Source organism: Adiantum capillus-veneris, chromosome 2 (assembly GCF_014529385.1).
Source record: "Adiantum capillus-veneris isolate H3 chromosome 2, ASM1452938v2, whole genome shotgun sequence".
In the NCBI taxonomy this organism is placed as follows: Eukaryota; Viridiplantae; Streptophyta; class Polypodiopsida; order Polypodiales; family Pteridaceae; genus Adiantum; species Adiantum capillus-veneris.
Window position 1 is genome coordinate 35267152 of NC_140932.1, and position 25202 is coordinate 35292353.

General features: G+C 42.5%; 1 pseudogene; it reads right to left on the reverse strand.

Annotated features, from left to right (window-relative positions):
* Positions 1–9671: 9671 nt before the first annotated feature.
* Positions 9672–11450, reverse strand: LOC147462618 (uncharacterized; annotated as a pseudogene).
* Positions 11451–25202: the final 13752 nt, after the last annotated feature.

A 25202-nucleotide genomic window follows, 5' to 3' on the forward strand; every position in this document is an offset into this window, starting at 1 on the left:
GCACCTGAATCCACATACCAAACATCATCTTGGGTGGAATTCTCTGCAGTCATTGTATTCATTACATGCTGCATAACAAACATGCGCTCATTTTTGTTGTCATCTGCATCTCTGCTAGTAGATGCATAGTTGCCATGTTCTCTCTTTCCACTTGCTTTTCCCTTTGGACAGTCACGTGACATGTGACCTCTTTCACCACAAGTCCAACATTCTCTGCTATCTAGAGTATGTTGCTGCCTGCTTGATCCTGCACCACGACCTCTTTGACTCCCCCTGCCTTGAGACTGGTTTCCCCTGCCACCTGTATTTTTTTATTTGATTGACCTTCCAGAAATTGGCCCCTACAACCCCTTGGGCCTCGACCAAGACCTCTACCTCTACCTCTATTGGAGTTAGAATAGAAGGCCTGTTCAGAATTATTTCTGCCATGAGAAGAAGATGTGTCAAGGTTCTTCTCCTCAAGAATAAGCATAGAAATCAAATCTTGGAACACGGGGATGTTGTCTCTTGTATTCATGGAAGAACTAAAATGTACATACTCATCTCCTAGACCATCCAAGCATGCACGGACAATGTCATCGTCTTCCATTGAGACTTTAATAGATCCAAGAGCCTCAATGATACTCTTGATCTTCAAGGCATAATCATTGATTGAGAGGTTGTTCCTCTTAACCTGATTTAGCTCCGACTTTAGTTGAAGCTTCCTGGCCTTGGTGTTCACCTCGAACACTCTGCCTAAGTTTCTCCATGCAATGGCGGGGGTTTCAGCATCCTGTAGATAGCCCATCATGCCATCTGTGATGCTCATAGAAAGCCAATACATCACTTTGCTATGGCCTTGTTTCCAGTCCCTCAAAGCTTTCCTTTGTTCTGCTGTAGCATTTGCCTCAGGAATCTGTGGTTCCTTTTCATTGTCTCTTTCTACATAGTCCCAATAACCTTTTCCTTTTAGGAAATTTGTTATTCTGAACTTCCATGCAGGGTAGTTATTTTGCTCAAGCTTCTCAGTAACCGTCAGACATCTTGAAGCACTAAGACAAAATAGCTGCAATCTGCAAAAACCTGCAAATCTGTTGAACCTGCTATCGTGGTACCTGTAACGCTTTCTACACTCAACGAGTGTCCACAATCAAGCGTACATACAACCACTGTACTTGTACAGTAAATCTCTGTATACTGCACTTTGGAAACCTGTTCAAAAACTGGTCGTGGATTGCGAACGAAGGGATTGTGATGCTCTTGCTCTCTTAGCCTCTCTTGCCTGCACCAGGCTCTGATACCATGTAAAGAATGAGGATGCAAGAGAGCTACACAAGACAAGCACAAAGCACACAGAGATGGAAAGCTTCTTCTTCTTCTTAGAAAAGAGAGTACAAAATGACTAAGTGCTAAAGCTAAAAAGTAGCACATATGTACATGCGGTCACTAAGTGTGAACTCGCTAGAAGCGTACTAGGCTGGCACTATAAGTGTAGTCCAGCTGTAGAATTACTGGCAGCGATCCTCCGTGTCGGTCACCTAACGCGCCAGTGAGTAAATGCCGTAAGCGGCCAAGACCCGTAGTGGATGCCAGCTCAAGGTGTAGAGCTCGACATCTCAACACCTCCTACTAGGACACAATCTCGTCGTGGTTCGTATGGTCTCTCACCAGTGACTGCTATAGTACACGGTATCTTCAACATCAGCTTAATCATCTACGGGCGTACAATCCTTGGGAAATCCATTCATTGTAGCCATCAATAGGCGGTTGCGCACTCCAAAAGAGGTGATGACTTGTGGTTTGATATGGACACACCTATGCACTCATCGAAGGAGTTCACACAAGATTATGCGAGTTGGTTGGTAAGTATAAGGGAAAAGACAACAAGGGTCTCGTAATCGAGATGATCGACCCTCAAATGCAACTAATCGGAAAGGCGAATGCGTGGATCCCCTGGCATAGAGGAGATCCTTTGTGGTGAGTTTGGTGAGTCTCCTCATCTTGAATTTCAACCAAGGAAGCTCTAGGAGGATCTTGGCGGTTGTTCTTTTGGGGACAAGCGCGGTACGCATGCCCTTGTTCGCCGCACTTGAAACACCGGTTATCCTTACGATAACGCTCAAGCGCTTCAGGAGAGAGTTTGTTTTTACCTTTGTAAACTCCCTTCTCTTTAGCTTTGTTGGAGTTTCCCTTAGTAAACTTTTGTACATTGTCCTTCCCCGTAGGCTCGTCGGAACCCTTGTTTTTCATGGGCTTATTATTTCTTTTAGCCGCCATTTGGAAATTGATTCGAGAGTCCACCATAGTATGGTGTATTACCGCCGATATAGCACGTGGCCTTTGGGAGTTGACATACTCCGCCATTTCTTCGGTTAAGACCGCACAAAATTGTTGCGTTTACTCTCCAAAATCCAACTTTTTGAAGACAGTGTCTTTGAGTTGTAGGTCCCAAAACTCATCTACATATTTGTGGATGGATTCATAGGGAGAGAGCTTTAAGCTTCGCCATTCGGTGAGTACTTTGTCTTTGGCATCGGTGGCCAAAAACTACTCCATAATGGAAGCTCTAAAGCTTTCCATGTTCGTGGAGCTTTCACCGTTGTCTCGTAGGCTAGACCACCATTGCCTGGCGGACTTTTGAAAGTGCATAGCTACATGGCGTAGCTTAGAGGACTCCGTGAAGCCCTCATCTCCAAACGCCGCATCAAATTGCTGGATAAAGGCCAAGACTTTGTCCGTAGCACCAAACGTACCATCATACGTAAGGAAAGAGATGCTCTTCCCTCCCTCTTTGAATTCTTTAGCTTGGACGACCTCTTGCATGCGGCATAGGATTTCCTATGGCCTCTTCTTTTTTATGGTTCAAAGGTTGCACCATCACTTTCTTCAGAAGGTGGAGAATTTGAAGAAGGTGGAGAAGAGGGTGACCTCTTTCTCGCCTTTTTCTTGTCTTGATCTTCGTCGTCTTCACCATCACTTTCATAAGAGGAAGAGGATGAAGAAGATGGAGAAGAGGGTGTCCTCTTTCTCGCCTTTTCCTTCTCTTACTTTTTATCATCCCTCTTTGAATTATGGTGTGGAGAAGAGTGTGATGGTCTTCTCCGCTTTGGTGGTGATGGAGAGCGTTTAGCCCGCCGTCTTCGTGGAGCCGTCTCCGTCGAGGTGGCGGGAGACTCACCTCTTTCTCGTTCCTTTGGGAAGGAGATGCATCATCAAGAAGTAAATTCTTGAGCCCTTCGTATGGATTCTCTTCTTCTTCCCGTATCGGAGACAGACCTCTTTTGGGAGTCTCACAAGGAGGTTTCCTAGGTGTTCTCTCGTCATGGTGATGAGCTTGGAGAATCCCGTGAGCACGGAGCTGCCGTTGCACTTCACTTTGGAGAGATGGATTGCCCATGGCTTGTTGAAGCCTAGAAACAAGATAGTTAACAAGCATTGGAGCATCATTAGTAGCTTGCTCATTAGCAAAATCAAAGTTATCAACATTAATTTCACTCTCTTTACTATTGTCAGCCATTCTAACAACTTTTAGGTGTACTTTGGCACTTCAATCCCTAGTTGCTACTCCTCTTTAACCCTTTAGAAAAAGCACTCAAGCTACTATACCCGTGGCTCGAATACCATTAATTGAAAGGAATAGAAGAGAGGGTCTTTCAACACCAAAACAGCACCGGCTCCTGTCAAGATTCTAATAGCTCAATAGTGGTTAAGCCATAGGCAAGCCCCGTAGGACTCCACTATTAAGACCATATCTCTCAATGGTGATGCCCCGTTAAGTGTAAGAAGACAGGCGCACTGCAAGGCTGAAAAATCCCTATTCTACTTACTCACAGGTAATTAATAATACCAACCATTTATAGCTATCTTGAGGACCTCCCTTCTTGAGCAAGAAAAGAGAAACCTTGTGCTCTGATACCAATGTAGCATTTAATGGCCTAAAAACTTGTGTGTAGCGGAAATTAGCATGAACATAGTGGGCATTTCATTAGAATAAATTCCTAATGAGAATTACAAGAGTGCTTGAGTGGAGAGAGCAACAAAAAGCAGAACACCTAGTTAGATAGCATAAACAATACTTTCAAAAGAGAGAGAAATTAATCTATTGATAACAATTGAGGACTGGATTTGCGCGGAGCCGGTCCCCCCTCCAAAAGGCTTTGTATTATGGTTTCTTCCATCAAGAGAGACATTGTACAATACAATTCTTTGTGTTCCTTCAAGACTAGCTAGTGAAATGAAGATGAAAGCTTCATGCACTAAGCAAAACACTTAGCAAACACAACATTAATTATCCCCGGTCTCAAACCCAAGACCTCACACACCTTCGAAGATGGTGAGAGCTAGCAGGGTATGAGAGTAGATTGAGAGGAAGGAGTATCTTACGAGAAAGATGTACATCTCCTCACATAATCACTCATATTAGCATAACTTAGCTTAGTAATTAGCATGGTAGAGGAGATGAGCATGCATTGAAGCTTGGCTCTTGGTTGGATTTGCATCCCAAAGCCAAGAGTTGTTGGTGTAGGCCTCCCTTCTCACAAGCTTGGAGTAGGTGGTAAGCTTTCCATTAAAGCTTGAGAAGGAGAGAGAGTATTCTTTACTTCACACATGAGATTGTGTGAGTGTGTGTGTGATAATGCCTTGCAAAAATCAGCCCCCTCTCTCTCTTGGGCGAGCCCCCTTGCTATTTCCTCTTGCTGACCTCCCATTGGACCTCCCTAGAGCTAGCGAATGACAATTAAGCAGCATAAGTGATAGCCTTCTGACATGTGTCCCCCTTTCCCCTTTTGTGAGAGCTTAAGGTAATTTAATAATTCAACTAAACTCTCATTGGACCCCTTTGCCTCCTGGCCAATAGGAATCAGGCAAGCCATTGGGCTCCTGAATGCTCATTGGACCCCTTGGGAGATTGTCCAATAGTCTTCTAGAGGACTTAATTCTCATTGGTTCTTTTATTAAGTGTTTTTAAATTAATTAAACTAGATTTACTCTAGCCTAATTATCATTGGTCCACCTCCAAGGCCATCCAATAGGAATTGGGTACACCTTGTGGGCATCTTGGCTAGGGAGCTGACATGTGTCCCTCATTCCCTTTGTGTGAAGGGAGCTTGTGTGTGTGTGTGACTTTCTCTCTCATCCCCTACTCCCAAGGATCGTCCCCTCCTATGTAGGGATTTGTAAAGACTTTTTGGGTCACACACAAAGCATCCAATTCCCTTAAGGTTGTCCTTTGGACACAACCTTTGAATTTTGGAACCTTAGCATTTTGGAAGTCTTAATGAGCTAAACCTTAGGGTCTTTTTAGCCCATTGTTGCACATGGATCTTTTGCAGATGGCCCCCCCTTTGGATCCCTATTTTCCCTCCTTTCGATTCCTACTGTGGCCGGTCTGCTAGCTTAACCAATATTCTAGCTTTTTCTCCCCTAGCACTTCCCCATATTAAATGATCAGTTTAACATGAGAAGATCATTTAGGAGAATTAGATATTGATTATTATGACATGGCTACCGCCTTGACCCCTGTTTCCCTCATTACAGCTTTCGTCATGATGCAAACCTGTGCTCCCCAATCTACATAGGCTTGAACTTCCATCCTTTTCTCGATGACAGCATCTACCAAAGGAAGAACATCCGTCGGGCTACCTACCCTGAGTGCCATATTTGGCACCGTTGCACATTGCCCTTACCCCTTGGTAGTGTGGTGCTAACGCTAGTCGACCACTGTTGCCGCCTGAACACTGGGCTCAATTCCAACAACTATCCAAAAGTAATATTAGTTGTTTGACTTGGACATCACTCACCAAATTCTACTCTAGATGGTCATGCCCAAGCTGAAAATGTGTTTGTTTAATCATGCGATGCCTTCCTTTCTTGCTAGTTTCAGGCTTCTCTTTCCCCTCGTATACTTTCTCCTTGCCCTTACAAGCTCTAATCTCCCGCTCAGTCTCTATCTCCCTTTCAGCTCTAGCTCTTTTGTTGGCCAACACTTTGACATCCTATTTATCCACCCCAACGATGTTTACCCTAGGGACTTCACCGCCATCCCGTTGGGCTTGCTGCACTGGATTCTCAATTGCTTTCTCCCTCGGGCCATTAAACTGTTCTTGGCCTCTCCCTCTCCCAAACAATGGGTAGATACAACCTCTTTCCCTCATTGGATGGGGACAGTTTGGTGCATAATGCCCTTCTTCATTGCAATTATAGCACCTTCCAAGTATAGACCTTGCCCTGCCCCTTGCTCCTCTCGGATTTCCTGTGTCCATTACGCTCAATCGCAACTTTTGCATCTACTCCGATAGATCCTGAACCGTACGTATCCACTACTGTAGAATAGCACTCCGATCCCTATTTCCTTGATTTTCCTCCCAAGTTGACTCTTGATGAATTTGTGGTTGAACAGGTGCCATTGCTTCATAACCTACTACGCCCTGCTCTATCTTTTTTTTTCTACTTTTTGACCTAGCAATTGCCACTGTCCCATTGTAGTTCTCTAGGCTTCCAAATTCCACTTTCTCTCACACCTTTGGATGTAAGCATGCCATAAATTTATCCTATTTGAAGTACTCACTATTGGTTTGCTGCATAGCTACTGCTAACTCTGCCCAATATCCTTCAAAACGATCCAGAAACAAGCTGAATTTCTCACCTACATCTTGCTTTAGAGCCTTTAGCCTCGCATCCATCTCAACTAGAGAAGCCTTTTTATGAAAATCATGCAAAAATCTTGCCCGTAGAGCCGGCCATGCCTATCTTGGCTCAATCTCCAAAGCTTTGAACCAAAGTTTCGCCTTTCTGTGCATCACCAACGGGAAGGTTTTCATCTTACTGCCCTCATTAGGCATTTGCAAATAAAACATGTACAATTCAAAATTTGCAAGCCATTCGTCTAGATTCTCTTAACCTGTAAAAATCTAACCATAGCTTCGGGACACCATCCTTACCAACATGGAAACCTGTATTTTTCCTTCAACGCAGGGAGAAATCCACGTGCTCCTCCCTAGGGGCACTAAAAGATGGATAGGGGAAGGGGGTACACACCCAAGACACAAACAATTGGCCTCTCTATAGCTCAAGGTAAACCCAAAACCCCAATCCACAGGGGCTCACCTTCAAAAATTCTCCTTCCCGCTAGCAGACCACCGCCTACGCACCTCTTGAGTCGATCACACTATATTAGATCGCGATCAAACACATATGCACCTCATGACACACTTTGGAGCTTCCCTCGCACACCCAAAGCCTCTTTCTGTCTCTTCGCCACAAGACACCGCCAGTTCGATGGGCGCACACTTTCCTACACACACACCCCTCGAAAAAAAACCTCTTCACCCCTTTTTTTTTCCCACTACTTTCTTTCTTCTTCCTCTTTCTTTCCTTCTCTTTCCCTTCTCTTCTTTTCCTTCCTTCTTTTTCCTCTTCTTCTCTTTCTTCTCTTCTTCTTTGCGCCCTCCCTTTTTTTCTTTTCCCTTCTTCTTAACCTCTCCTTTTGAAAACCCTCTCCCTTCCTTCTTTTGAGTCTTTAGCTTTTTTGGGCTGCCCAAAGGGCAAAGGTTATAGTGATGCCTTCTCTTTTTGCTGACTAGAATAGAAAAAAGATTGAGTTGTATTTTTAAGCAATTTTTGATGGGCAAATAATGTTGATTAGTTGGAATAAGATAGTGGGCACTCATTTAAATGAAGAGTGTGTAAATCTAATGATGTACATGTTTTGAGTTTTGAAATATGAAGTGAATGCTCATTTTCGTAGTCACCTCTGTTAGTTAAGTGTTGGCATAGAAAGGCTCGTTGCTAGTGGCGGCCCAGTGGAGGAGGAAGGTATTTTAAAACAAAATAAAGAAAATAAAGGCCACATTTGCTTCATTCCCTTCATTGTTCGTGAGTAGTGAGATATGATCTTTCTCTAGTCCGAGGGAGAGCTAGGATTAGGGTAGAGGAGCCAGTATAGAGACACCTATCTTGGCAAGGTGGTATCATGCTTGATTTTTGGCCAAATCACACGGTTAGGGCATTAGTCAGCACCGCCACATGTCCCTGAACATCTGGAGGTAAGATGGTGAGATGGCAGTGAAGGAAAATGGATTTCCACACAAATTCTTTGATTCCATTGTTAAAAACGAGAGCGTGAGTGGGCATACCAACCCTCCCCTTGCACATTTCCACTTAGGATTCTCCCTTTGGATGATAAGTGCCCAGAAGAGAGACGACTAATGCTCTAAGTCACTCAGTTTGGGATGGGGTATATACCCACTCATGGGTAGACACTTGGAGGCTCCTCAGTGAGATGTTATCCCTTCACGCTATTAAGGTGCCAACCTCGTTTACATTGAAGGCACACTGTACGAGTTCACTGCGTTGCCTCCTCACGTTCTCAAGCTCTGCACAATGGGCCTCGTCTTCCCTGGCTCGCCTGTAGTCAAAGCCGAAGCTTGCCTCATGGTGCCCCCCTCTATTTTATCCCTGCCTTGCCAATGATGAGGCACTGCTTGGCGCGTGCTCTGTGAAGTCCCTGCAAGAGGCAATCCTGTCGACAGAGCTAATGAGGTTGAGAGGGAGTGGATGCCACTAGCCCTTGTGCTTGAGTGGAACCTCCTATGATGGAGATCGGGGTAGATATGGTAGCCACAGCCTCTCAAGCTCTCTTATCTGTACCGCACCCCTCTCAGCCCTTGTAGGATAATTCCAAAAGATTCAACCCTGACAGAGAGAAACCAAGCCCGCATCTGCCTTCTGCAGAGCCAAGAGTAATTGTTGTTCTCTGCACTTTTTTGGTTTTTGAGTTGATGTGCAGTCTATTGCCTTTGACTCTAAGGTTTTCTTTCAGGACTTCTAATAACTTGTGGAGCAACATGAGACAATTTACTTTGAGGTGAGGACTCTCGAGCCTCACTCAACAATAATGGATGCTTGTGAATGTTTAGGGAGTGTTAATAGGTGGAGCTTGTACAGAGATATACTTTTGAGTTGAGGACTCTCAATCAGCAATAATGGATGTATGTGAATGTTCATGTTTGAGTGCTTCTAATGTGGCCGAGATTCACCTTCGTTGAGAACTAAAATCTTTGCGAACGTTCTTGATTTGAATATAGGCTACTGCTTGAAATGTGACTGAGGTTAAACTTTGGTTGAAAACCATAACGAATGGCTAATAGTGTGTGAGGCTAACAGTATTTGAAGGTTGTCCCAAAGAATAAAACAAGCATTTGAAAGACAAAATGTAGCTGACTCATTGAAAGACAAAATGCATATGATGCAGTAAGACTTTAATAGGAAGGGGATATTGTATGAAGAAATGTGAATGATAAACTTTGTGTTGTCATAATAGATAGTAGTTGATGTTGTGTGAGAAATGGGGATGTATCATGTGTTAACATACTAACCATAAAACAAAACTTTACCCGTTTCACCCTCTATTGTTGCATACAAGTACTTTTATACACCATAAAGGGCAGTTGGCATGTTAAGCATGCAACAGAAACTGATTGGTAGTACTATGATTATTGCTTTGATAGAAACTAGGTATATTGCTGTAGGAGTACAACCCCAAGATTGGGCTCGCGAGTAGGAGGGATTGAGTTTTAACATGTGCTGTAAAACTTGTTGAAATACCTAACCTTGATACAAAACACTGCTCCAAAAAGTTACTGCTCGCCTAGAATAGTGAAGTGCTTCAAAATTGAGCTTAAGTAATGCAGTCATTCTCGAGCTCGTTTAGCACGCAACTTTTGCATTTGATGCCGTCGCGCCAAGGCATGATAAGGCTGATCTATCTGAAGTGGCCTCAATTGTAAGCTTTCTAATGAACCTTGTTCCCACAAGACTGGTCGTAATCTTTCTTCAAAGAGCTGTTGTTGAATTTCCCAAACTTTTCTCAAAAGTTTGGCTTCCCCGGCATGGACCTTTCTTTGTCGAGCAACCTCTTTCTCTGCAAGTGAATGAAGTCTCTTCTTTTGTTTTTCAATGCGCTTCTCCTCTTTTTCCTTGGCTATCTCTTCTTTCTTTGCATTCTTTGCTCTCATACTTTCAATGTATTGTGTAGATGTTAAAATGAGACTATTTGTGTAGTCTACAAAAGCCTCACGGTTTGCTTGACGCACACACACTTCTGACATTGGAACTCCGAGCATATCAATGATACGGTTTTGCTGAGATGTGCCTTCTTGAGTAGTTGATGTTGGACCTGCATTTGAATTTGGAAACCATGCTTCTTGATGAGCTGCTGCTGTTGGAAATTGAACCACATTAGGGACAAGTCTGTTTTGAGTTAGGCCTTCTTGAACAGTTGTTGTTGGAGATGCATTTTCATTTGGAAACCTTGCTTCTTGATGACTTGTTATTGTTGGAATTCGAGCACTATCAGTGATATGTCTGGTTTGAGGTATGCTTGCTTGAAAAGTCGAAACGAGAGCTGCATTTCTATTAGGAAATTGTGCATCTAAAACTCTTTGTACCTGAGCTGCATTTTCATTAGAAAACCTTGCATCTTGAACTCTTTGTGGCTCTACTGGCAGAGTAGGAGAACTTACCTGGTTTTCCATGTAATTCATTGTAATTTGGTTGGGTGTTATGTCCCAATTGCACTCGTCTTCTGTGAAGAAATGTGGTTCTGAGTCGCAAGGTGTGTAGTTTGAAATTTCAGCTCCCTCCAAAAGTTGGGTGAAGCTTATTGCATGTGTCCGATTCTCTTGCTAAGAAGAAATTCTATTTTCCTTTTGGAGCTGAGATGCGAGAGTATTGAGAGCTAGTATGGCCTCAACCTCATCCTCTATGGGTTGCTCAATTGGCGTGTTGGGTACTTGTGACTCTGTCTCGTCAAGTGGACTTGTCTCCTCAACAAGGTTAATGTAATTGCAGAGCATACCTTCAAACTTAACTGCTGCAAAATCTAGTGGCCATATCCCTGTTGCTCGAAACCATGCTATTATGTTAGCTTCCGTTAAAGATAAACTTATTGTTGTTGCCACAATAGAAGCCAGCTCTATCTTGCTTGCTTGCTTTGAATCTATTCTTTGTTGCCATTTATCCCTCTCCTTCCGAAATTGCACTTTTAATGGCTTGAATACTGATACGTCCAATGGCTGAAGTTTATGTGATGTGTGGGCTGGCAGTGTGACAATATCTATGCCGCTCTCTTTTGCTTTGGCCACTACCTCAAGTGAAACATGACTTCCGTGTCCATGAAGGACCAAGAGGTGTCTGTTTTCTTTGCCTTGTAGTGAAATAGCATCATCGAAGTGTTTAAGCCATGCTTGAAACAACTCTCCTGTCATCCATGCCTTTTTCTGTACAGCCATGGCGGCTCAAAGCTCACAAAACCTAATGTAGTTAGTTGTTATGCGACTGCCCTTAAAAATATAGTAAGAGGGTATTGCTTGACCAATTGCATTAACACAACACAGTACTGTCATCCACTCACGTGAATCGCATGTAACTCCATAAACTGACCTTGATCCTTTCTTGGCTAACACTTTCATACCCTTATCTCTAGATCCTTGAAATCCTGTCTCGTCTGCATTCCAAATATTTGACGGCGGGTAGTTGTGTTTTGAGTAAAGCTCTTGAAGTTTTTTGTGGAATGTTTCTACTATTTTTGGCCTGAATCTGATTTTTGGCCTGAATCTGCTTGCCCTTTGTTGAGATGTAGAGAGAAAGAGAGAGAGACGAGACAAGAGACACACCATAGACGCTCCCAAAGACTGATTCATATTGAGGACAAGATACAAATATATAGGTGAGACCAAGTTCAGTAGAGTGAGCCATATATAGCTCCAACACCCCCACTCAAACAAAGGTCTCTAGCTTTGGATGAAAAAACCCTTGGGGAGTTCAAGGGAAAACCCCAAGCCCCTATACAATGTGAAAATATGAACCAGCGGTGATGATGTGAAAGTGAATTGTGCATCTATGTACAAATATTCAAGTGACTTAGATATCACAATGTGCAAATGTGGAGTGTGCATATTGCATGATACCTAAAAGATTACAATGTCATATGTACAAAGCTATTACAATAGCAAAGAAGCTAATCTAGAAAGAGTGAGGCCGAAGCAACTCCAAGCTCCGAGCGCAAGAGGATGAAACGTGACTCATTGAGGCCTTTCACTACAAGAGGCTATTCATATTAGCGACGCTCACACAGCAACGCTCAAAAAAAAAAATTCCCGGCGTCGCTATGAGCGTCTCAAATTTACAAAGAAATTTGCGACGCTCATAGCGACGCCGGCTGGGCTAAAAAAATAACCGAGCGCGCCCAAAAATTCAGATCTCAGATCTGAGTTTTTCGGCGCCCTCAAGCAAGGAGCAGATAACACTCTCCCTCTCTCTCTCTCTCTCTCTCTCTCTCTCTCTCTCTCTCTCTCTCTCTCTCTCTCTCTCTCTCTCTCTTTTTCTTCTCCACACACACACACACACACACACACGAGGAGAGGAAGGAGAGCCAGGTATGCTCCTTCCCTCTTCTCATTCTCATGTTCCCTTCCCCTCTTTCTCTCTCCCTCTCTCTCTCTCTCACACACACACATACACACACACACATAGTGTTTTTGAGAGAGAGAGAGAGAGAGAGAGAGAGAGAGAGAGAGAGAGTACAAACAAAAACAAAAACGCACACACACATACATTAAGAGAGGAAAAGAGAGAGAGAGCATGCATAAATAAAAAACGCACGCATTGAGAGAGGAAAAGAGAGAGAGGATATGCATAAACAAAAAACGCACACATTGAGAGAGGAAAAGAGAGAGAAAACATGCATATGATCCAAAAAAACGCACACACATTGAGAGAGAAAGAGAGAGAAACTAATTTAACGTCGTAGGAAACTAATTAAAATTAAAAGACCTAAAGATCTAGCCGACGAGGAGTTGAACTCAAGACCTATTATTCAAGAGGGAAATGGCATAATCAATCTATCATACTTGGCATGGGTGATAGAAAGGTTATACCATTTATCTCTTTTTATTGGCACACACATCCACACACGCGCACACACACAAGAAGAAGAGAGTTATAACGTCGTAGGAAACTATCTTAAAAGACGTTAAAGATTAGGTTATATGTAGACTTACATTAAATTAGATTTAGGTTTATTTTTAACTAGATTTACGTTTATTTACGCTAGATTTAGATTTACGTTATATTAGATTAGATTTAGGTCTCCATAGACTGCGATGCCTGCATGAAGCGGGTGAAGAAAGCCCTCAATGGAATATAGGGTATTGCTGCCTTCACTCATGGTGGGCTCCGTCGATCCAAAAGTACTGGTGAAATGTCTTCAGAAGATAGGGAAGAAGGTGGATCTTCAGGGCGGCAAGAGTCACTACATCCCCGACACAATGACCATCTAGAAAACCTCTAGTCATTCAACAGCAGCTTCAAAGTTAGTAACAAGAGCAAGAACGGTCTAAAGGGCCAATTGCTGTCGTCAGATGTGGATGGAGATGAGGCAGCATCACCGCCGGAAGTTAACTCTCACATCTTTAGTGATGAGAATGCCAACTCTTGCCGAGTTATGTGAAAAATTATGTGTTAAATCAGTTTTAAGGTTCTTATAATCCCTGTTAGTTTAGTTCTTTGTTTTTAATATAACATAATTTACGTTAGATTTAGATTTATGTTATATTAGATTAGACTTATGTTTATTTAGGTTTACCCACACACACACACACACACACATACACACAAGAAGAAGAGAGTTTTAACGTCGTAGGAAACTATCCCAAAAGACGTTAAAGATTAGGTTAGATGTAGACTTACGTTAAATTAGATTTAGGTTTATTTTTAGTTAGATTTACGCTTATTTATGTTAGATCGAGTCCACGCAAGAATTACTTACGGTTTAGGGTTTAGAGTTAGACGAACAGTGAAAAGATCTACTGTGAAAAGATGTTAAGATGCTGTGAAGTGCTACAGCTAGAGAAGAGGCAAAGGGGTTTTGTCCACTACATGCAGTATCATGTAGACGTGGGTGTGTAGATTTCTTGTACCCACAAATATAGGTATTGACCAATAAAGACGATATTATAACCCGGTGGTTCTGATCTCCGTGCACCTCTAGACCGAGGTGTGCGGGGATTGGACATGACTAGAGAATGTGAGGTAAAGAGAGAGAGAGAGAGAGAGAGAGAGAGAGAGAGAGAGAGAGAGACAGAGAGACAGATAAGACGAAGAATGCCAATAGAATATTAAATTTGTTGTCCAGGTTATAAGTTTTTTATCCTCATTATGAGTAGTGACGAGGATGTGGGACCGTCCAACCGAAACACCTATCTCTCAACGAGGGTCTTATGTCCTTGTAATCAATGCAAGCATGTTGTGCGACGGACAAGACGTGTTTCTTTGCAGAACGTTCGCAAATTTGGCGAGTTCGATCCATCTATTATAGATCGAGTTGTTGCCAATTATAACTCGTCGGACTCTGACGCTGGCCAACAAGCAGCAATCTTGCAACCCAATAGACGTGTTCGCAGGCGCTTTGGTCAAGCAGCATATGTGAGGCCACAAGATGTAGCCTCTGACAGGTCGGGGGATGATCATGCAGAGCACATTCCCAACGAGGCAATGTTTGAGTCCGAGATTGATGAAATGATCGAGACGATCATAGATTCAGAAAGGCTTATCTATGATGATATGAAAAGTGAAGCCGATACGCCATTGTATAGTGGAGCACGTATGTCTAGATTGAAAGCACTCCTGGTTCTTCTCAACATGCAGGCAAAGTTTGGATGGAGTGACACTAGCGTCACAGCGCTTTTCAGGTGATCTATTACAATTAGTTTACTTTAATAAAACTCTAAATGTATAATGATCTGATAGATTTTTACACGACTGCATCATATTTTTATGTTGTGTAGATTGCTGAAAGAGCACATACTACCAGCTGACAATGTGATGCCAGATTCCCGAGATGAAGCAAGAAAGATTTTGCGAAACTTGGGGATGGATTACAATTCTATCCACGCTTGTCCTAATGACTGCATTCTTTTCAGAGGGGAATACATAGACATGGAGAAGTGTCCGAAATGTGATTCCGAAAGATATCGAGTAGATCTCCACGGGACAAAAATTCCACAAAAGGTTTTGCGACATTTCCCTCTGCTTCCTCGCATAAAGCATTTCTTCGAATGTAAGTCCATGGCCGCCCTAGCATCATGGCATGAGGAGAATAAATCTTCAGATGGTGTGCTACGAATTCCTGCAGATTGCGTAGCCTGGAAACATATAGATGGAACATGGTCGGATTTTGCCAGGGAAGCTCGAAATTTGCGCTTAGGCCTGGCTATGGATGGTGTAAATCCATTTGTTCAAAGATCAACATCTTACAGTGTATGGCCCGTTGTCATCGTCAACTACAACATTCCCCCGTGGTTGACTACGAAGAAGGGGCACCTATGGCTAAGCTTGATTGTGCCAGGGCGATATAAAGTGGGAAATATGGATGTGTATCTTCATCCACTATTGGAAGAGCTACAACAATTGTGGATTGGCATAGAGGTGGTGGATATGAGCCGACACACAGGACGACGGAATGCTTTGATCAGAGGCATTCTAATGTGGACCATGCATGACTATCCCGGGCTAACAGAATGCTCAGGTGATCTATTGACACTCCTCACTCAGACACTGTAAATCTTGTTTTTTCCCATAGTTGATCTATTATCATGTGTATACATGCAAGGCTTCAAACAAGCGGATACAGAGCATGTGTCACATGAGGACCCAGACTGAATGCACGTAGGGCACCCTCACTGAAGAAGCAAATCTACGAAGGTCATCAAGCGTATCTTCCAGAGAATCATGTGTTACGCGACGGTTTTTTGGGAAGAGAGCCACCAAGGATGTCTGCACAAGCATGGTTAGAGCAGAAGGAGATGTGCGATGACGGATTGCCTCCAGGGATGAAGAGACTATCTCTATGGTACGAGTTACCATACTGGCCCCGACTCATGATCAATCACTTGCTCGATCCAATGCACATATTCAAGAATGTGGGTAATCTACTATGGGACCATCTGACCGGCAAGAAAGATACTTTGGGAGCCAGAGTTGACCTTAGAAATGTGGATCGTATGGAGCAATATTGGCCGCAAACAGCGTCTGATGGATCGATAAAACTCCCTAAAGCACCATGGATTTTCACAGGAGCCCAAGAACGCAAAGTAAAAGAGACCATTCGATCTTTGCGGACCCCCACTGGCGTAATGCACTCGCTCCGAATGTGTTTTACTAAAGAAGGAAAGCTTACCGGTTTGAAGTCACACGATTGGCATAAAATGTGTCAGGTACGTTCATAGTGGACTTTAATATCATTGCATAAAATGTGGACTTTAATATCATTGCTGCACATACTTTACAGTTTATTTTACCAGTTTCCATTGAGGGATGTTTGTCTCTCGACATCCGTAACACAATCTACAAAGTTGCAAAGCTGGTGCAATGGATCTCACAAAAGGAGATCAACGTAGACTCCATACCATTCGCCAAACTAAATGCTGCGGAGCTTGTGTGCATGTTTGAGAAACATTTTCCTACTACAATGCTAACCATTCAGGTGCATCTTCTTGTTCACATAGTTGATGAGGTGGAAATAGCTGGCACAGTTCATTCCAGATGGATGTTCTTCTTAGAACGTTTCATGAAAACGCTTAAGGGATATGTGCGTCAAAAGGCACGTCCGGAGGGTAGCATGGCAGAAGGTTGGTTGGTATCAGAGTCCCTAGTGTACATTGGAGAGTGGCTAGACGGATTTGATAAATCGCGGGACACGCTATGGCGAACCATAGATGATGAGCGCATATCTGGGATTGTCATGTGCAATCTCGGTGTTGAGAAGAAGATGACGGAAGATCTAGAGGCTAAAATCAACCGATTTTGCATGCTTCACAATCCAGTGATGCAAAAGTGGATTTCACAATATGAGGATGCAAAGCAAGAGCAACAAAGGGCACGAATCAAGTGGCGACGGGGAAGATGACCACCGATGCACTATCCAGCGGTTCTGGAGAGCCTACCAACCTTCATGAGCTTAAGATGGTTGCACAACCAATTGAAAAGCGCACAACAATGTGGTGACGAAGTGACTGAGGAAGAGTGGGAGTACTCTCGAGGTTGCGCGACCAAGGTAAGTTTGCAATGTACGACTAGCAAGTGACTTTATTTATAAACGTTTGAACGGCCACTCATAATCTTTGTTTGTTGTAGTATAAGTCATACACAGCAGCATGGTGTAAAGGTCGATATTTTAGGATGAGAGAGAGATCTCTTAAAGCCACAAATATTGTATTTGAACAATTTTGCTCCGTGTTGTCAAAGCTCTGGCTCTCTAAGTACCTTCCATGGTGTATAACGCTCTTTTCTACTCGCGCTCACATCTTTTGATTGAAAATTCTGAGTTTTCGGCTTGCCTCTTCTATCACTCAATTCATTGCGTCATTGTATTTATATGCGTCATTACGTCATTGTATTTAATGGTCTTTGCGTCATTGTCTACTCTATTCATTCAATATTAAGTTTAAATATTCGTGTGTTTAATGCAGGTATGGATGATGAGGAGTTTCTTTCTTCTTTGTCACCGCAGCAGAGACAGTGGTACGTGGAGCGTCATCGCTCTGGCGCATCATCGCGCGTTCCTACTCCATCCGCATCTCCCTCTCTTTTGGAGCATTCGGCGCGCTCCGAAGCTTCGGCGTCGACGAGACGAGCTTCACACTCGTCTAGACACCGGCGCTCTAGTGGTGGCGGTGGCGGTTGTTGTGGGGATTCCGCCACCGATGCCTCCACACCGCCTCGTGTTCGACGAGGCTCTTTACCCTCCCCTTCTTTGCCCGCCCCCACACCAGCCACAACATCGCCATCTACGCCAGGTTTTGCACGGCTGACTGTTCCTAGAAGCTACACACCTCTACCTACTCCGCCAGGAGCCACCCCACTCGACACTCCTCGCTTCGGGGCCCAGACGCCGGTGGAGACACCTGACGTCCGTACCCCCATCGACACGCGGCTAGAGACCCCTGTCGGGACACCCAGGTTCATGCGTCACCGGCCATAGGGCTTGTCTTACTCCATCGACTTCAGCGACGGCATCATCATGGATGATGACGGCAAGAAGGTGATCTCGCGCATGCGTGGTCTTTGCTCTCAGTTGTTTAGACACTACATACTAAACAAATGGAGTGAAGTACCAAGTGATTTAAAAAACAGAGTCATCAGCATACTTCATGATGAGTTTTCCGTTCCAACACGGGATCAGCGCTTCAATGAAGACCTGATGAAGATTCGAATGCGCGAATACTGCAAACACAAGCATTCCGAAGTGCAAAAAGCAATCAAGAATGGGTGGAACAGGCCAGATTGGAAGAATGCAAAGAAAGCAGCGCGCGAGAATCCCGACAAGTGGAAGCAACAAAAGGATGCAGCCAGAGCGCGAGTAGAGGCAGGGAGCTCGCACCACTTGGGGAGCGGTGGATGGGCATCATTTGAGGCCGATTTTGTAAGTGTTTTCACATTGCTCTTTATGTTCGATAGTTTAGGGTTTATGAGTTTTTTAATTCTAACATAATGAAATCTTTGTATGTTTTGACAGTGGTCGATGACAGGACGTGATCCCACACCGTATGAGCACGAGTACGCAGGCAGGAAGGGCTTAAACGCCCTGATGGACATTCTCAGTTCTCGCGGCGGCATGGTTAGTATTAGGGTTTACTCTTTTTTATTTTTTGTATTGTTTTATAAATGTCGTTATATGTTTATACTTATTGAAAGCTGTCTTATTGTCTTTTTTTGCAGAATCCGACAGATACGCCGCTTGGACGCGATGAGACGTTTGACTCGACGAAGTCAGTTTAGCCGTAGCTAGATAGCATTAGTTTAGGGTTTCTCATAGCTTATGTATCATGAGACGGATTTTATACGTCTTTTTGAACCATGTATATTATTACATTTTTCACCGTAGTTCCTTTTGCCAATCAATTCTTTATGCCTATGATGTTGTACAATTGTCATTATTACATTTGCCAATCAATTCATTTTGCCTATGATGTGTACAATTGTCAATTTTGCAAACAATGCGTCTTGTGGGTGACTATTTTGGGTCTATTATCTACCCTTGCACTTTTTTTAAAAAGTGAATCAAGTACAATATGGTTGATGGGTGGCAGGGCATTCAATGCCTTGCCACCAAAAAAAAATTCTCTCGGGCGTCGCTATAACCGTCACTATTTATGGCTCTGTAGCGTTGCTATGAGCGTCGCTATAGTCTTCAGTGTAACCGTCGCTATGAGCGTCTCTATATAGAGACGCTTGTAGAGACGCTCTCGTAGCGACGCTTGTAGCGATGGTTTTAGCGACGCCGGGGGTTATAAAAACCCAATGTATTTCCGTCGCTAACAGCGTCACAAGAGCACACAACCTCTTGTAGTGTTTGGTCAAAATGTCTGCAATCATCTGGTCACTTGGACAGTGTTCAACCATAATGGTTCCTTTGTGTACTTAATACCTGACATAATGATAATGGACAGCAATGTGCTTTGACTTATTATGTTGAACATAGTCTTTTGCAAGACTAATAGCACTTTGGTTGTCACACCGCAAGGGTGTGCTAGAAAGAGGAGAGTGACCAATATCAACCAGCATTTGTCGAAGCCAAATCAACTCACTAGCTGCAAGTGATGCCGCAACATATTCCGACTCAGTCGTAGAAACTGCAACACAACGTTGTTTCTTGCTGGTCCAAGAAACAAGACAACCATTTATAAAGAAGCAATTCCCACTAGTAGATCGCATAGATAAATGTGAGCTTGCCCAGTCTGCATCTGTGTAACCCAAAAGAGAAAGAGATTTCATAGAATCCGATGTGAGTTGTCGTCGATAGACTAAACCAAAATCTGTAGTGCCTTTCAAGTATTTCAATACACGCTTTGCAACAGACCAATGCTTAAGAGAAGGACATGCAAGATGTTGTCCAAAATAATTAGTAGCAAACAGAATATCAGGACGAGTGTTCATGCCAACAAACTAAAGACATCCAGTCAAGTTAGCATAAGGTTGATTTGTGACAAGTTGACCGCCATTGTCGGAAGTGTTCTTCGTAGAGCTCGCAAGACAAGGTGTGTTGGCTGAATGTGCAGATTCCATACCAAATTTATGAATAGTATCTGCAATAAACTTTGACTGTCGAAGGAATAAAATATCTTTTGTATGGTTCCGTTGGATTTGAATGCCAAGACAAGAGTGAATATCTCCAAGATCCACCATATCAAATGCAGAAGACAATAACTTTTTCACTTGCTAAAGAAATCCCAAATCATTGGAAACAAAGATTGTATCATCCACATAAAGAGCAAGAATCACAAAACTGCTACCTTGGCATTTTATGTATATGTTGGTGTCTGACGAGCAAGAGATGCATCCTTTAGAGGTGAGAAAAAGATCAAATTTTATATACCAGGCTCGCGAAGCTTGTTTGAGACCATATAGTGCCTTATGGAGTTGAGCAACAAGGTCTTCTTTACCTGGAATAAAAAACCCTTCTGGCTGTTCCATATAAATTTCCTCTTCCAAGTCACCATTAAGAAAAGCAGTTCGCACATCCATTTGATGAGCTTCTAAATCAAACTCAACAGCAAATGCCAATAAAAGTCGAACACTTGTAATGCAAACAACTAGTGAAAAAATCTCTTGATAATCAACACCAGCTACTTGGGAGTAACCTTTTGCAACTAAACGCACCTTGAAGATGTCAAAAGATCCATCTGCTTTTACTTTTTTCTTATACACCCACTTACATTTAATAGTTGTACGACCAAGAGGTAATTCAGTTAGTATCCATGTACCTTTAGAGATAAGAGAATCGTACTCTGCTTCCATAGCCTCTTGCCATTGATCCTTTTGTGGTGAAGAGATAGCTTCATCATAAGTAACGGGATCTTCAGAAGTAGAAAAAGCATTATTAGCAATATCGTCATCATAAACATGACATGAGCCATGTTCGAAATCAATAGGCAGATCAAGCAAAATATCAATATCATCATTGGCAACATTTGAAATGGATGGCTGTGAACAAGAAAGTTTCTCTATAGGAAGAGTTTCATCTTCTGAAAGAAATGGAAAAGCCTGAAGCAATGATTTAGTATCATCAGAATCATCCATGGACCATGAGCCTTCCATAAGATGTTCGTTAAAAGTAGCATCACGATTCACAATTACTTTCTTGGAGGAAGTTTCATAGAATTTGTAGCCTTTGGAAGTGTCAGAATATCCAATAAAAATAACTTTAAGACCAGGAGCATCAAGCTTTGTTCGTGATTCTTTGAGAACATGAATATAAGAAATACATCCAAAGGTTCGAAAATGAGATACAGAAGGAATGTCACCTGTCCATGCTGTGATGGGTATCTTACCAGAGGGTGCAGTAGTAGGAAGATGATTCCGAATAAATGCTGGTGTCAAAGTAGCTTCAGCCCAGAAAACACGAGATAAGCCAGAATGAATCAGCCTACATCTTACAGCATTGAGAATAGTGCGATTCTTTCGTTCAGCAAAACCGTTCTGTTGAGGCGAATATGGAATAGTGTGTTCATGATGAATTCCACTGTCAACACAGTAACTCACAAACTCTCGAGAAACATATTCGCCTCCATTGTCACTACAAAGCTTCTTAAGGCGACGACCAGTTTGAAGTTCCACAGCGTTGTGGAATTGTTTGAAAAGAGATAAGGCTTCAGATTTTTGTCTAAGTAGAAATACAGTCGTATACCTTGAGAAATCATCAATGAAAGTAATAAAGTAGCTATATTGTGATCTCGAAGAAGGTAGAGGTCCACATATATCAGTATGAACAAGATCCAATATGTCATGAGAATGAGTTGTATTTGAAAGAGGAAAGGGTTTACGATTGTGTTTCCCAAGAGCACAAAATTCACAAATTCCCATATGGGGATGAGCTTTAAGATCCATGCCATGAACAAGATCACGACGTTGAAGATCAAGGAGTCTTGAAAAATCAGCATGAACAAAACGGTGATGCCATACTTTGTAATCATGATCCCCTGGAGTAGTGATAATATTTGCTACAGCATCGTTGAGAGAGAGTTCAAACAAATTACCGTTTCGAGGAGCAGTGGCTATAGTCTGTCCATCTTTCTCAATTCGGCATTTGGTATGATCAAATCCAACAAACAGACCAAGATCAACAAGTCTAGCAACTGAAAGAAGATTACGTTGAAGATCTGGTACATGTAATACTCCTCGCAAAATTCGAGTGGAAGAAGATAAGGTACCAAGATATAAGTCTCCAATACCCTTTACTTGACAAGTAGTATCATCAGCAAGATAAACAACACGTTGAACTGGTAGTGGATGATAGTTATGGAGCCACTTAGACTGATATGTCATATTTCCTGTAGCACCAGAATAGACAATAAAAAGTGATCCATCACGTACATGAAGTATTCTGTCTGGAGCAATTGAACATAGGACGCAGCTTGTTTCTAGTACAATGTTGTTTCGATGTTCAGTAGCATATTCTCTATTCCGATCTGTGTCGAATCGACGCTTATAGCACAGATGAGTGGGATGATCAGATCGTCCACAATATTCACAAGAAGAAGAAGAAGAGTCTCTAGATAAACGTGGTTGTTTTGTGGTAATATTGTGTTCTTCATCATATTGACGTGCCCAACAATCATCTTGAGTATGGCCATTTCTGTTGCAGTAAGAACATTGCTTATTAGGAAATTTGAGATGAGAGAAAATATTACCGCGACGGCCACCTTTGCAGTTTCCTCGTTGAAATGAACGCCTTCGAGCATAAAAAGCACGTTCCATCTGTTGTGACTCAGTCTCCTCTTGTGAAATCATAGCTATATCGTAACCCGCATTCCGACGTTCTTGACGTTGAGAGTATTCAATTAAAGACATGCAGGCTTGGTCGAAATCAAGACCATCTTTATTAGAGAGAATAGTAACAATGTTATCATAAGAAGAGTCCTTCACCGTATCAAGGAGAAGTGTAATCATATGCTTTTGTGGACCAGGATCACCGGCAGCAGCAAGTTAATTAATAATAGATTTGAAAGATTCAATATGTCCCGTCATGGCAGTACCAACTTCATATTGTAACTTGTTAAGAAACCCTCTCAAATAAAGTATTTTTGTAACAGATTTCTTCTGAAAGTTTGCAATAAGGTACTTCCATACGTCATGGGAAGTAGGCAGTTCATACATATCAAGCAAAAGGGAATCAGTAAGAGCAAAAAGAATATACCGACGAGCTGCTTTATCACGTCATTGCCAATCCGTATAGGCAACATTCCAATCTTCAAATATAGGTCCTTCAGTGATAAGGATGTTATCATTATCCGTATCAACAGGCTGAGGCGGACAAACACGATTTCCAAGAACAACATCGGAGAGTTCATCACCTTCAAGAATTAACAACATCTTTGCTTTCCAGCCTGGAAATCCTTGACCTTGGAAAGGAGGAACAGAACGCTGGCCAGAAGGAAATACGTTCACGAGAATATTCATTGCCATATCTTGTTGCGAGAAGACGTATAAGATAAGATAAAGAGAGACGACATAAGAGACACACCATATATGCTCCCAAAGACTGATTCATATTGAGGACAAGATACAAATATATAGGTGAGACCAAGTTCAGTAGAGTGAGCCATATATAGCTCCAACACCCCCACTCAAACAAAGTTCTCTAGATTTGGATGAAAAAACCCTTGGGGACTTCAAGGGAAAAACCCAAGCCCCTATACAATGTGAAAATATGAACCAGCGATGATGATGTGAAAGTGAATTGTGCATCTATGTACAAATACTCAAGTGACTTAGATATCACAATGTGCAAATGTGGAGTGTGCATATTACATGATACCTAAAAGATTACAATGTCATATGTACAAAGCTATTACAATAGCAAAGAAGCTAATCTAGAAAGAGTGAGGCGGAAGCAAGTCTGAGCTCCGAGCGCAAGAGGATGAAACGTGACTCATTGAGGCCTTTGGTCAAAATTTCTGCAATCATCTGGTCACTTGGACAGTGTTCAACCATAATGGTTCCTTTGTGTACTTCATACCTGACATAATGATAATGGACAGCAATGTGCTTTGACTTATTATGTTGAACATAGTCTTTTGCAAGACTAATAGCACTTTGGTTGTCACACCGCAAGGGTGTGCTAGAAAGAGGAGAGTGACCAATATCAACCAGCATTTGTCGAAGCCAAATCAACTCACGAGCTGCAAGTGATGCCGCAACATATTCCGACTCAGTCGTAGGAACTGCAACACAACGTTGTTTCTTGCTGGTCCAAGAAACAATACAACCATTTATAAAGAAGAAATTTCCACTAGTAGATCGCATAGATAAATGTGAGCTTGCCCAGTCTGCATCTGTGTAACCCAAAAGAGAAAGAGATTGCATAGAATCCGATATGAGTTGTCGTCGATAGACTAAACCAAAATCTGTAGTGCCTTTCAAGTATTTCAATACACGCTTTGCAGCAGACCAATGCTTGAGACAATGACATACAAGATGTTGTCCAAGATAATTAGCAGCAAACAGAATATCAGGACGAGTGTTCATGCCAACAAACTGAAGCCATCTTTGGGAGCGTATATGGTGTGTCTCTTCTCTCGTCTCTCTCTCTTTCTCTCTACATCTCAACACTCCTGTCTCGTCTCTCTCTCTTTCTCTCTACATCTCAACATGGTATTAGAGCTCGCAAGACAAGGTGTGGTGGCTGAATGTGCAGATTCCATACCAAATTTTTGAATAGTATCTACAATAAACTTTGATTGTCGAAGGAATAAAATACCTTTTGTACGGTTCCGTTGGATTTGAATGACAAGACAAGAGTGAATCTCTCCAAGATCCACCATATCAAATGCAGAAGACAATAACTTTTTCACTTGCTGAAGAAATCCCAAATCATTGGAAACAAGGATCGTATCATCCACATAAAGAGCAAGAATCACAAAATTGCTACCTTGGCGTTTTATGTATAAGTTGGGGTCTGACGAGCAAGAGATGCATCCTTTAGAGGTGAGAAAAAGATCAAATTTTGTATACCAGGCTCGCGAAGCTTGTTTGAGACCATATAGTGCCTTATGGAGTTGAGCAACAAGGTCTTCTTTACTTGGAATAAAAAACCCTTCTGGTTGTTCCATATAAATTTCCTCTTCCAAGTCACCATTAAGAAAAGCAGTTCACACATCCATTTG